Below are 13,340 nucleotides of genomic sequence, written 5' to 3' on the forward strand. Positions count from 1 at the left end.
CAGGAGTGGTTGAGGAAATGTCGCCTGCCTCGATGGCTCGAGTGATGTGCTTGATGAGCTCGCTAACAGGGATGTTCAAATGGAATCTGGTGCTATAGCTCAAGACAGGGTCGGCAAAACCATCGGGTGGCATTCCGTCGCTCCTTAACGCGCCTTCCAACAGATTCCCCCTCAATGGGGATTCTATGGGCTCGGCTAGAGGCTGGATTGAACTAGAAGGTTGAGATGACCCTATCTGCCTCTATGCGGGTTAGGCAAAGGCCGCTATGGCTCATCTGTGTTTTCTCCCCTGGCTCTTGTTCAATGCGAGGCGGCCTCGGACCCTTCGTGGGCCAGCCTTTGAACCTCGGTCTCTCGATCTAGGATCGAGCGGCTCAAGCCTCCAAGCCCCTTGGGGTCTGATAGGGGTTGTCTATGTTTTATGTGTCACCCCATCCTCAGTTTCCACAACCGAAGGGGCCAAGCTAATGACACTTGCCTCGATGGCTCGAGTGTCACGCTCAATGAGCTCACTGATGGGCATGTTCATGTGGAATTCGGGTCTGTCATTCGCTGACGGGGTCGGCAGAGCCCTCATGTGGCATCCCACTACTTCTTAACCTACCTCCTAGCAGATGCTTGAGCCGTTCGATAGGCTTGGGTGGCCCATTGGCCTCTCCTCGATAGAGATTCTATGGGTTTGGCTCGAGGTTACAATCGAACGAGGAAGGTTGAGATGTCCCTGTCCGCTTCTAAGCGGGGTTAGGCAAGGCCATTGGGGCTCATCTCAGTTTTTCTCCCCTGTCTCTATTTGATGCGAAGCAACCTCGATGTGGCAGAACCTCCTAAATTATAGGACCCACATGCACCTATCACTATCCAACGACCTTTGACAACTGTGCATATGTCCCGGATAACTTAAGAAGACTATCGGGTGTCCTCGGGGAACCCCGAATCATCCACGATTTCTGAGCAGGATCACATTACAGAGTCATTGTAGTATTACAACATTTATTCAAATATCTACACTAGAGTAAAATAGCAGAAGTCTTATAATAACTTAGTTTACAAACCAGTTGTTTTTAAGCCTTACAAACTAAGTTCGATACATATTACAAACCATAGTAGTAGTGGAGTGGCATTATAACATAATACAAACACACAATATAAGTATCCTGCCCAAGGATCACACATTCACTTATCGTCAACGACCTAAACAACAGTCATGCAGCACGGTCCAAAACAGACCTGCTCATGAGGCTCACCTACAACAAGGGTCAATGAACCCTGAGTACAAAAGTACTCAACAAGACTTAACCGAAATAAAACTGAGAAGACTCAGGAATGCAGGCTTAGGGATTCAAGGTGTGGTTTTAGCAATGATCAAAGTTCTTTTGCGTAAAAGCTCTTTAACAAGATTCTTTATATCAACATTAGTATCTTCAAAAGATCATATACAAAGCTTACATGATCTGTAATGAGATCATGAAACTTCATATCCAACACTTTTTCAAACCTTACTCAAGTTCTAGTTATTAAACTACGATGATGAACAGTGAGTTGAGTCTCCATAACCGAGGAGCAACGACAATTTAAACCAATTAAAACCCAGCTAGGAATTCTAGACCACACGACATATGCTGGTCCCCGACCTACATATACCAACCTACCCTCAGGTCCCCTAAAACAAGAATGGGTCCGCGCCACCCGAGAATACAGTACACCAATCCAGCCCATTGCCACGTGGGTACACGCTAATCCCGCCATCTCTCCACTCCCAGTGCGCGAGTAGCCATTCTTGTAATAGAATCGCTAAGTTAAGGCTTACCGGAGTATGTGGTTAGTACTACAAAGTCTCACCTCATGCAATTCAACAACGGACGGACCTTAATCAACACAGGCGGAAAGAACCCGCTCACAAGACCTCCATGTCTTGTGGCTCTCACACACCGAGTCCGCCCGGTCTAGATTTATCATTCCACATTCCCATATCACATGATAACATAAGTAACCAAAGTTCCATTTAAAACTTGTAGATGACAGGTAATCACATGACTTTTATCGTTCTAAGCATAGCTAAGCACAACTAGGCATATACGAATTAAAACTGGTAACAGGGTAGATATGGAAAAACAAGGTTGGTAATACGCCAATTAGGTTTTCACTTAACTCCTAATCACTCAATGTAGTAAAGAAAAGCAAAAGCGAAATCAATTTGTAAATCACAAGGTAGGTTTAAATGCATCCGGGGCTTGCCTTGATTCATGGAAAAGTCAGGTTCCTACGACGTTCCACAATTATCAGATCCGACCTCAACAGACGGATTAACTTCCTTCGCAACTTGATTAACTACCACGTGTTCACCTTCGTTCACTACACGTAGTAACAATACCATGTTTAACATGATGCGAAATATAAAACATGATGCTCGATGATGGATGCAAAAATTAACAACTCAAATATAACTTTCCTTCGTGGGACAGTTACAAGTCAAACTAATTAAACCTTTTTCATAACACTTAATTCCATTGCCAAGAATCATTATCAACTAATGACCCAAGGTCATCACTCAATCCAAAATTTCAAACAAAACCTAAATCATTAAAGGTTACTATTTGCTTTTATGAATTAATTATTTAATTCAAAATTATGAAATAAATCAACTTATTCTAATTGAGCTCAAAAGTTTTGTAAATGTGCATCACGTGATAACTAAGTGGGAAAATCATGGAAACTCATTTATTAATTAATTGAGCAATTTTTATCACATTCAAAAGTTACTGAAAAACAACATTTCATATTTTTCCTAAATAATGTACATCACAGAGAGGTCACACAAAAATTTTCATAATTTTTGGAGCTCTAAATAATTCTACACAAAAATAATAAATCACATCACTATTCATTCAAATCTAAAAATAGAAAAATTCCATTTTGAATCAACCCGCTCACTGACAGACCGACCCCACACGTCATCCCCTACTTCCCGCGTTGACTGCGGCGGCGACAGCTCTGACCGGCGAAATCTCGCCGACGGCGAGGTCACCGGCGACAGCGAAGTCACCAACACGATCACAACATCACGGCGCATTGATTGGAGACACTAGTTAACTCAATTACAACACGATTCAAGCCTGACGTCGGCCATGGCGGACGCGACTGCATGGCAGAAGACCAGTAGCAGTTAAACAAAGGGTCTAGGAAGCACCAGTAGCTCGCCCCGAACGCGTTGGAGTCCAAGACCGAGCTGAAGGGGCAACAACAAGGTGGTTCGACGATCTGAGCAAACATGGTGGAGCAAAACATCGTCGGTGGCGGTGTTCCGGCGACTGCGGTGGACAAAACGATCAAGCAACAAGGTATTAAGCACCATGGCATCGAGACGAAGCTGAAGCAAGGCATTGCAAGGTCAGAGACAGACCGTAGCGCGCTAGCCACGGCGACGCGCACACCACGATGGCGCTGCCGGCCTTGAAGAAGAAAGAAGACGCGCAGCGTTTCCTGGCACAATCAGGCAATAACAGCTAGAGGACTAGGTTCGCAAGGAGAATATGGAGCTGGGACAGGCTTGGCTACAACGGTGAAGCACTACAGCGACGGCGCGGGCTCGCCGGAGTTGAACGGTGGCGACGGGAAAAGCAGAGGAATAGAAAGGAGACGAACGACGACGGCATCAGGGCCTTAAAGGCGACCAGGAAGCAAAGAGAAGCCACGCAGGGCCTTCTCCGTGCCAGCGCAAAGCCAAGGGCGGCCACAGGCGCACCTAGAACCGAGCAGAAGGTCACCGGTGGTGTAGCATAAGCGGCGAGCACTGTTCACCAAATTTACAGAATTGCCATCCGATTTGAAACTCCATTTACTCCCAAATTTATGTAACAACTCAAAAATCTCCAAAAATAAAAGTTGTTCAAAATCCAAAGTTCTACAACTTTGCTTTTATAACCACCCCCTAATTCAGTCTACATTATGAAATGCAAATTTGAATTCAAATAGGGGACATTTAAAGAATTTCACCTTTTCAAATTACTTCAAATTTTTCATAACAACTTTGAAAACTCCAAAAACAAACTTTGTATAACTTGACAAGCTCTACACTTTTACTTTTAGGCTCAACCCCAAAATATGCTTAGATTTTGAAATGGTTTTTTCAGGGTAGAATTTAAATACTAAAAATTAGGGTTTTCGGAAATTCAATTCAATACAAAGAATTTTTAACTCAATTCAAGCCATACAAGTCAACACATATAACATATAGGTAAACTTGTTTTAGTGTATGCATATCAAAATTTTTACTAACACATAAATGAGGTGCTATGCGTATGATGACATGGCATATTTTAGTATTTAAATACCCGAGGTGTTACAATCCTTCCCCCTAAAAGAAATCTCGCCCTGAGATTCAAAGTCATAGGGTAAGTAATGGAAAAGGAAACGTGTCAATCCAAAAACATCCAAAACTTGTCCATAAAACAGCCGAGGTTCCTTTACAAACATGATTCGTAACAACAAAACAAAACTAACATTATTCTATATCGACGCAAGAAACTCTGGAAATTTTTTTAACAAGTAATCTTCGGATTCCCAAGTAGCTTCTTCTTCGGAATGTTGATTCCATTGTATTTTGTAGAACTTGATTGTCCTCCTTCGAGTAACATGATCTTTCTGATCCAAAACTCGGATAGGATATTTGGAATAGGTCAAATCCGGTTCAAGTTCCACTCCTTCAACTTCAACATTCTGCTCAGGCACTCGGAGACACTTCTTTAATTGAGAAACATGGAACACATCATGTACAGCTGATAAATGTTCTGGTAATTTTAAGCGATATGCCACTTTTCCATACCTCTCTAAAATTTGAAATGGTCCAATATATCGAGGTGCCAACTTGCCTTTAACACCGAAACAGGTAACTCCTTTCATTGGTGATACCTTCAGATATACAAAATCTCCCTTGTTAAACACCAATGATCTATGTCGTTTATCCGCATAACTCTTTTGTCGGGACTGAGCCATCTTCAAATTACTTTGTATTTGTCTAACGTTGTCTTCTGTTTCTTTCACAAGGTCAACTCCAAAGAACCTTCTTTCTCTGGGTTTAGACCAACTCAGTGATGTTTTGCATCTACGACCATAGAGTGCTTCAAATGGAGCCATTCTAATGCTTTCCTAATAACTATTATTGTATGAGAACTCGGCCAAAGGTAAGCATTTATCTGACTTATTGGAATAGTTAAGGACACAACACCTTAACATATCTTCAAGCACCTGATTAACTCTTTCAGTCTGACCATCAGTCTACGGATGATAAGCTATACTATACAATAGTTTGGTACCCAATGAAGAATGCAATTGTTTCCAAAAGCTAGAGACAAACTGTGTACCCCTATCGGACACAATGGTCTTTGGTACTCCATGGAGACTCATGATTCTTGCTAAATATATCTTGGCATATTGGACAGTGAGGTATATACTCTTGACTGGAAGAAAATGTGCTGACTTGGTTAGTTGATCTATAATCACCCATATTGAGTCAAATCCCTTTGATGTCTTGGGTAGACCAACAATAAAGTCCATACTAATATTCTCCCACTTCCAAGCTAGAATAGGTAATGGTTGTAACTCTCTAGCGGACCTCAAATGTATAGCTTTCACCTTTTGACAAGTATCACACTTAGCTATATATCTAGCGATCTCTATCTTCATTTTGGTCCACCAAAATCTTTGTTTCAAGTCATGGCACATCTTGTTGCTTCCCGGATGGATAGATAACCTAGTAGCATGTGCCTCTTCAAGAATTGACTGTCGCAACTCAGGAACTTTTGGTACCACCAGGTGATCCTTAAACCATAGCACACCTTCATCATCTATGCTGAAGCATTCCGCTTTTCCATTCCTGACTCTTTCCTTGATATGGGCTATACCCTTGTTTTCCTTCTGAGCAGCAATAATCTGGTCTCGAATATTGGCTTCAACAATTATGTTGGTCAAACTACCTTGTTGAATTACCTCTACATTCAACTTCTCCATTTCTTGACATAAAGTCAGACTCATTGTCCTTACTGTCAGGCAATTGCAATAACTTTTGCGACTGAGGGCATCTACAATCACATTTGCTTTACCTAGGTGATAATGTACCTCCAAGTCATAATCTTTAATCAGTTCTAATCATCTCCTTTGTCGCATGTTCAATTCTGACTGAGTAAAGATATACTTTAAACTCTTGTGGTCTGTATAAATATGGCACATATTACCAAGCAGGTAATGTCGCTAGATCTTCAGAGCATGGACCACAACTGCTAATTCCAGATCATGAGTCGGATAGTGTTCTTCATGTTGCTTTAGTTGTCTAGAAGCATAGGCAATGACTCGGCCTTCTTGCATCAATACACATCCAATACCAATACCCGAAGCATCACAATAAACATCAAACGGCTTTTCGATATCAGGTTGGGCTAATACTGGTGCAGTGGTTAATAGTCTCTTCAAAGTCTAGAAAGCCTCTTCACAATTAGATGACCAGACAAACTTGACTTGGTTCTTCAACAACTCAGTTATGGACTTCGATACTCTAGAGAAATCTAGAATAAAATGACGGTAATACCCCGCCAATCCCAGAAAACTCCAAACTTGATGAACTGTGGTTGGTGGTTTCCAATCAAGCACATCCTTAACTTTGCTTGGATAAACTGCAACTCCTTCAGCTGACAAGACATGTCCAAGGAACTAGACTTCCTTTAGCCAAAAGTCACACTTGCTGAACTTGGCATAAAGTTGATGTTCTCTCAAGCGGGTCAGAACAATTCCAAGATGTTCCGCATGTTCTTCCTTATTCTTGGAATATACTAGAATGTCATCTATAAACACCACTACAAACTTGTCTAGCTCAAGCATGAATACTGAATTCCTCAGATACATGAAATGAGCTGGGGCATTTGTCAAACCAAAAGACATTACCAAATATTCATATAATCCATATCTTGTGGTAAATGCCGTTTTGGGAATATCCTCAGGCTTAATCTTGATTTGGTGATAGCCTGACCTCAAATCTATTTTGGAGAAAACTTTGGCTCTAGCCAGTTGATCAAAAAGCAAATCTATCCAAGGTAAAGGATACTTATTCTTGATGGTCACTTCATTCAACGGACGATAGTCAACACATAACCTCAGGATTTATCTTTCTTTTTCACAAAAATTGCCGGACATCCCCAAGGTGATGAACTAGGTTGGATAAACCCCTTCTCAATCAATTCTTGTAACTGAGTCTTCAACTCGGCTAATTCCTTGGGTGGCATCCTATAAGCTCTCCAAGAAATTAGAGCTGTTCTAGGTTTTAACTCTATGTTAAACTGGACATCCCTATCAGGTGGTAGACCGGGTAAATCTTCAGGAAACACATCAGGAAATTCACACACTTCCGGGATGTCTCTAATCTCCTTGACAGCAGTTGCACAAACATTGACCACTGATCTTCTTAAGGTTGGAAGTTGGATGAGAAGTTGAGAATTACTATCTGACAAACTCACCCTTATAGTCCTATTCAAAGCATCTATAATAGCCTTATGCTGGTACATCTAATTCATCCTCAAAATTACATCTATATCCTGATCCTTTAGGATAATCATGGTAGTGGGAAAAATATGCCCATCCAGGTTTATGGGTACCTGGTATACCATTTCCTTAGTACACAGACGTCCCCCAGGCGACCATATAAAGAAATTTTCCTTTGTTGCCCCAATAGGAATTTCATGCTTCACGACAAATGTTCTATTGATGAATGAATGAGATGCACCCGAATCAAAAAGCATAACTGCAAGATGATTGGCGATAGGAAACATATCCATCATCACTGGCTCTCCTTCAGGAATCTCTCCGGCTTGAATATAGAAAACCCTTCCTGTCTTCCTTTCATCTTTGGCCTTCTGAGCATTCTGATTGTTGTTCTTGTTCTGTACTTGACCCTATTGTTGATTGGCAGGGGCCTTCTGAGAATTTGAATTATACTATTTGGGATACGGACATTCCCTGGAGAAATGACCGGACCTTCCACAATTGTAACATGGATAATTGTGACCCTAGGATGTTGGAGCATTGACACCAGGAGCATTGGTCTGTTGTGGATTCTAGAAAGTTGTAGCAGGACGAACATTTGATTGTTGTCTGACTTGGAACTGCAGCGGACGATAAGGAGGATGATAATGGTTGACTGGATGATAGATTATCTTTTGCCTCTTTTGATTTCCACCAAAGGATCTAGACTGCCCACTCTTTTTCTTCTTGATCTCCTTATGTTGCCGATACTTTTCCTCAGAAGCAATTGCAATATTTACTACCTCATGATAAGTAACATTGGTACAAGTAGTCATCATTGTCTACAGTTTGGTATTCAGACCTCTCATAAACCACCTCTTCTTCTTGGCATCCGTATTGGCATGTTTAGATGCATATTGTGACAGGTGATTGAATCTTCCCACATACTGCATAACCGTTTGATCCCCTTGCTTCAAAGCAAGGAACTCATCTAGCTTCATAGCCATCACTCCTTTAGGAATATAGTGGGCTCTGAAGGCAGTACGGAACTCAGCCCAAGTTATTAGAATGCCAGCTGGTTGCATAGCCACTAAGTTTGCCCACCAAGCACTTGCTGCTCCTCGTAGTTGTTGGGCGGCAAACGCAGGTTTCTGATACTCCGTGCATGGAATAAGATCAAATTTCTACTCCATAGTCCGAAGCCAATCATCAGCCTCCAGTGGTTCATCTGCCTTGGTGAACACCGGTGGTCTTGTATCGGTGAAATCAACATATGTAGCTTCATGCCTGTTATGATTGTGACCACGGTTTCCCTGCACCATATTCTGATTACTCTGAGCTATCTCTCAAAGCAATCGAGCATTTTCAATATTCACATTGACAAGGGCGGCGATAGCATTAGCTAGATTTGGAGGAACTGGTGGCGGATCAGGAATGCTGTCTTCATCTTGTGAAGTACCAGGAATATGTGAACCCCACGTAGGATGCATCTATTCATAACAAACCAAACTTTACTCACAAGCCTTTATTGAATTGCAACAAGAGTTTACTCCAAAACATAGGGTTTACTAAGTTATACACAAGACCGCATCTAAACAAGAGTACTTAACTTTAACTAGAACTAACTATTATACATCACTACTCCTTTCCTCGATCACTTCAAACTTTGGGCTTGGTATCCATTCCGGAAATATTTCCGCCCTCATTATCACTTTCATCGATCATCACTAATTCTTCTAGATCTTCTTCTTCTTCTTCTTCCGATTCACTATCATCGGCAAGGATAACACCTGGGTCCATTGCATCAGCTTGAGGTTCATGATTTGGATCTAGGAGGTTGCTTAGCCTATGAACTTCTTCATGTAAAGTAGTATTATGTTCATCTAAATCTTCCACATAAAATTCTAGCTCATGAGTTCTAGCTCTAGCTACATCTTCTCTATGCCAAGCTTCATTCCTTCCCTCCACCATACGAACTAGCATACGTTCGCAGTTCCTATGAGTGGTGGTGAGACGCCTCAATTGATCCTGTAATTCTCCTAGCTGTATGGCATCCAAGGCCCTATCTCTAGTAGCTTGTGCTAACTATACAAAAATCCTCTGTATCTCTGCCTAGGAATTAGGCCTAGAGCTACTACTGCTAGCACCATCATTCCTAGGGGCAAGTTGGTGATGGGGAACTCCTTTGGGCCCAACAGACTTATAGGGTGTCATCTTGGTACGAGCCATACTATAGGGAGCAAGATTAATCCAAATAAGACAATCTGACAATAGTCTCAATAGCAGCAGGGGTGGATTACACAACTCAACCTAGACTCACTACCCAACCCAGACTCAGAGGTAAAGGAAGTAACAAGTGAATTAATCATGATGCATGAATCATTCTTACGAACAAAAACATCAAAGCTCATAAAGTACATAAACAACAGTTGTTTTTATATAGGGCATAATAATATTACTACTCCACCACACAAAGCCTTTTTAATCAAATAAGAATGGTGAGAAAGAAATAAGATAAGTCGGAAGCAATTTGGACCAATTTAACAAGTTAAATATAATCATCCCAAATCATTTTGAAGTTTTTGTAAAACAATACAACAAAAACTTTGTAACGATCACTCTGATACCATTCTGTGGTAGAACCTCCTAAATTATAGGACCCACATGCACCTGTCACTGTCCAACGACCTTTGACAACTATGCATATGTCCCAGATAACTTAAGAAGACTGTTGGGTGTCCTCGGGGAACCCCAAATCATCCACGATTTCCAAGCAGGATCACATTACAGAGTCATTGCAGTATTACAATATTTATTCAAATATATACACCAGAGTAAAATAGTGGAAGTCTTATAATAACTTAGTTTACAAACCAGTTGTTTTTAAGCCTTACAAACTAAGTTCGATACATATTACAAACCATAGTAGTAGTAGAGTGGCATTATAACATAATACAAACACACAATATAAGTATCCTGCCAAAGGATTACACATTCACTTATCATCATCGACCTAAACAACAGTCATGCAGCACGGTCCAAAACAGACCTGCTCATGAGGCTCACCTACAACAAGGGTCAATGAACCCTGAGTACAAAAGTACTCAACAAGAATTAACCGAAATAAAACTGAGAAGACTCAGGAATGTAGGCTTAGGGATTCAAGGTATGGTTTTAGCAATGATCAAAGTTCTTTTGCGTAAAAGCTCTTTAACAAGATTCTTTATATCAACATTAGTATCTTCAAAAGATCATATACAAAGCTTACATGATCCGTAATGAGATCATGAAACTTCATATCCAACACTTTCTCAAACCTTACTCAAGTTCTAGTTATTAAACTACGATGATGAACAGTGAGTTGAGTCTCCATAACCGAGGAGCAACGATGATTCGAATGGATTAAAACCCAGCTAGGAATTCCAGACCACACGACATATGTAGGTCCCCAACCTACATATACCATCCTACCCTCAGGTCCCCTAAAACAAGAACGGGTCCGCGCCACCCGAGAATACAGTACTCCACCAATCTAGCCCATTGCCATGTGGGTACACGCTATTCCCGCCATCTCTCCACTCCTAGTGCGCGAGTAGCCATTCTCATAATAGAATCACCAAGTTAAGGCTTACTAGAGTATGTGGTTAGTACTACAAAGTCTCACCTCATGCAATTCAACAACGAACGGACCTTAATCGACATAGGCGGAAAGAACCCGCTCACAAGACCTCCATGTCTTGTGGCTCTCACACACCGAGTCCGCCCAGTCTAGATTTATCATTCCACATTCCCATATCACATGATAACATAAGTAACCAAAGTTCCATTTAAAACTTGTAGATGATAGGTAATCACCTGACTTTTATCGTTCTAAGCATAGCTAAGCACAATAAGGCATATACGAATTAAAACTGGTAACAGGGTAGATGTGGAAAAACAAGGTTGGTAATGCGCCAATTAGGTTTTCACTTAACTCCTAATCACTCAATGTAGTAAAGAAGAGCAAAAGCGAAATCAATTTGTAAATCACATGGTAGGTTTAAATGCATCCGGGGCTTGCCTTGATTCACGGAAAAGTCAGGTTCCTATGACGTTCCATAATTATCAGATCCGACCTCAATAGACGGATTAACTTCCTCCGCAACTTGATTAACTACCACGTGTTCACCTTCGTTCACTACATGTAGTAACAATGCCATGTTTAACATGATGCGAAATATAAAACATGATGCTCGATGATGGATGCAAAAATTAACAACTCGAATACAACTTTCCTTCGCGGGACAGTTACAAGTCAAACTAATTAAACCTTTTTCGTAACACTTAATTCCATTGCCAAGAATCATTATCATCTAATAACCCAAGGTCATCACTCAATCCAAAATTTCAAACAAAACCTAAATCATTAAAGGTTACTATTTGCTTTTATGAATTAATTATTTAATTCAAAATTATGAAATAAATCAACTTATTCTAATTGAGCTCAAAATTTTTGTAAATGTTCATCACATGATAACTAAGTGGAAAACAATTTTCATAATTTTTGGATAATTAATTAAACCTAGAAAAATCATGGAAACTCATTTATTAATTAATTGAGCAATTTTATCACATTCAAAAGGTACTGAAAAACAACATCTCATATTTTTCCTAAATAACATACATCACAGATAGGTCACATAAAAATTTTTATAATTTTTGGAGCTCTAAATAATTCTACACAAAAATAACAAATCACATCACTATTCATTCAAATCTAAAAATAGAAAAATTCCATTTTGAATCAACCCGCTCACTGACAGACTGACCCCACATGTCATCCCCAACCTCCCGTGTTGACTGCAGTGGCAACGGCTCTGACCGGCGAAATCTCGCCGACGGCGAGGTCACCGGCGACAGCGAAGTCACCAACACGATCACAACATCACGGCGCATCGATTGGAGACACTAGCTAACTCAATTACAACACGATTCAAGCCTGACGCCGACCATGGCGGACGCGACTGCATGGTGGCGCTACACCGGCGGCAGGAGACCAGTAGCAGTTAAACAAAGGGTCTAGGAAGCACCAGTTGCTCACCTCGAACGCGTTGGAGTCCAAGACCGAGCCGAAGGGGCAACAACAAGGTGGTTCGACGATCTGAGCAAACACGGCGGAGCAAAACATCATCGGTGGCGGTGTTCCGGCGAATGTAGTGGACAAAACGATCAAGCAACAAGGTATTAAGCACCACGACATCGAGACAAAGCTGAAGCAAGGCTTTACAAGGTCAGAGGTAGACCGTAGCGCGTTGGCCACGGCGACACGCACACCACGATGGCGTTGCCGGTCATGAAGAAGAAAGAAGACGCGCAGCGTTTCCTGGCGCAATCAGGCAACAATGGCTAGAGGACTAGGTTTGCAAGGAGAATACAGAGCTGGGACAGGCTTGGCTACGATGGTGAAGCACTACGGCAATGGTGCGGGCTCACCGGAGTTGAACGGTGGCGATGGGAAAAGCAGAGGAATAGAAAGGAGACGAACGGCGATGGCACCAGGGCCTTAAAGGCGGCCAGGAAGCAAAGAGAAGCCATGCAGGGCCTTCTCCGTGCTAGCGCAAAGCCAAGGGTGGCCATAGGCGCGCCTGGAATCGAGCAGAAGGTCGCCGGTGGTGTAGCATAAGTGACGAGCACTATTCACCAAATTTATAGAATTACCATCCGATTTGAAACTCAATTTACTCCCAAATTTATGTAACAACTCAAAAATCTCCAAAAATAAAAGTTGTTCAAAATCCAAAGTTATACAACTTTGCTTTTATAACCACCCCCTAATTCAGTCTACATTATGAAAT

The sequence above is a fragment of the Miscanthus floridulus genome, chromosome 6 (assembly GCF_019320115.1).
Source record: "Miscanthus floridulus cultivar M001 chromosome 6, ASM1932011v1, whole genome shotgun sequence".
Lineage (NCBI taxonomy): Eukaryota > Viridiplantae > Streptophyta > Magnoliopsida > Poales > Poaceae > Miscanthus > Miscanthus floridulus.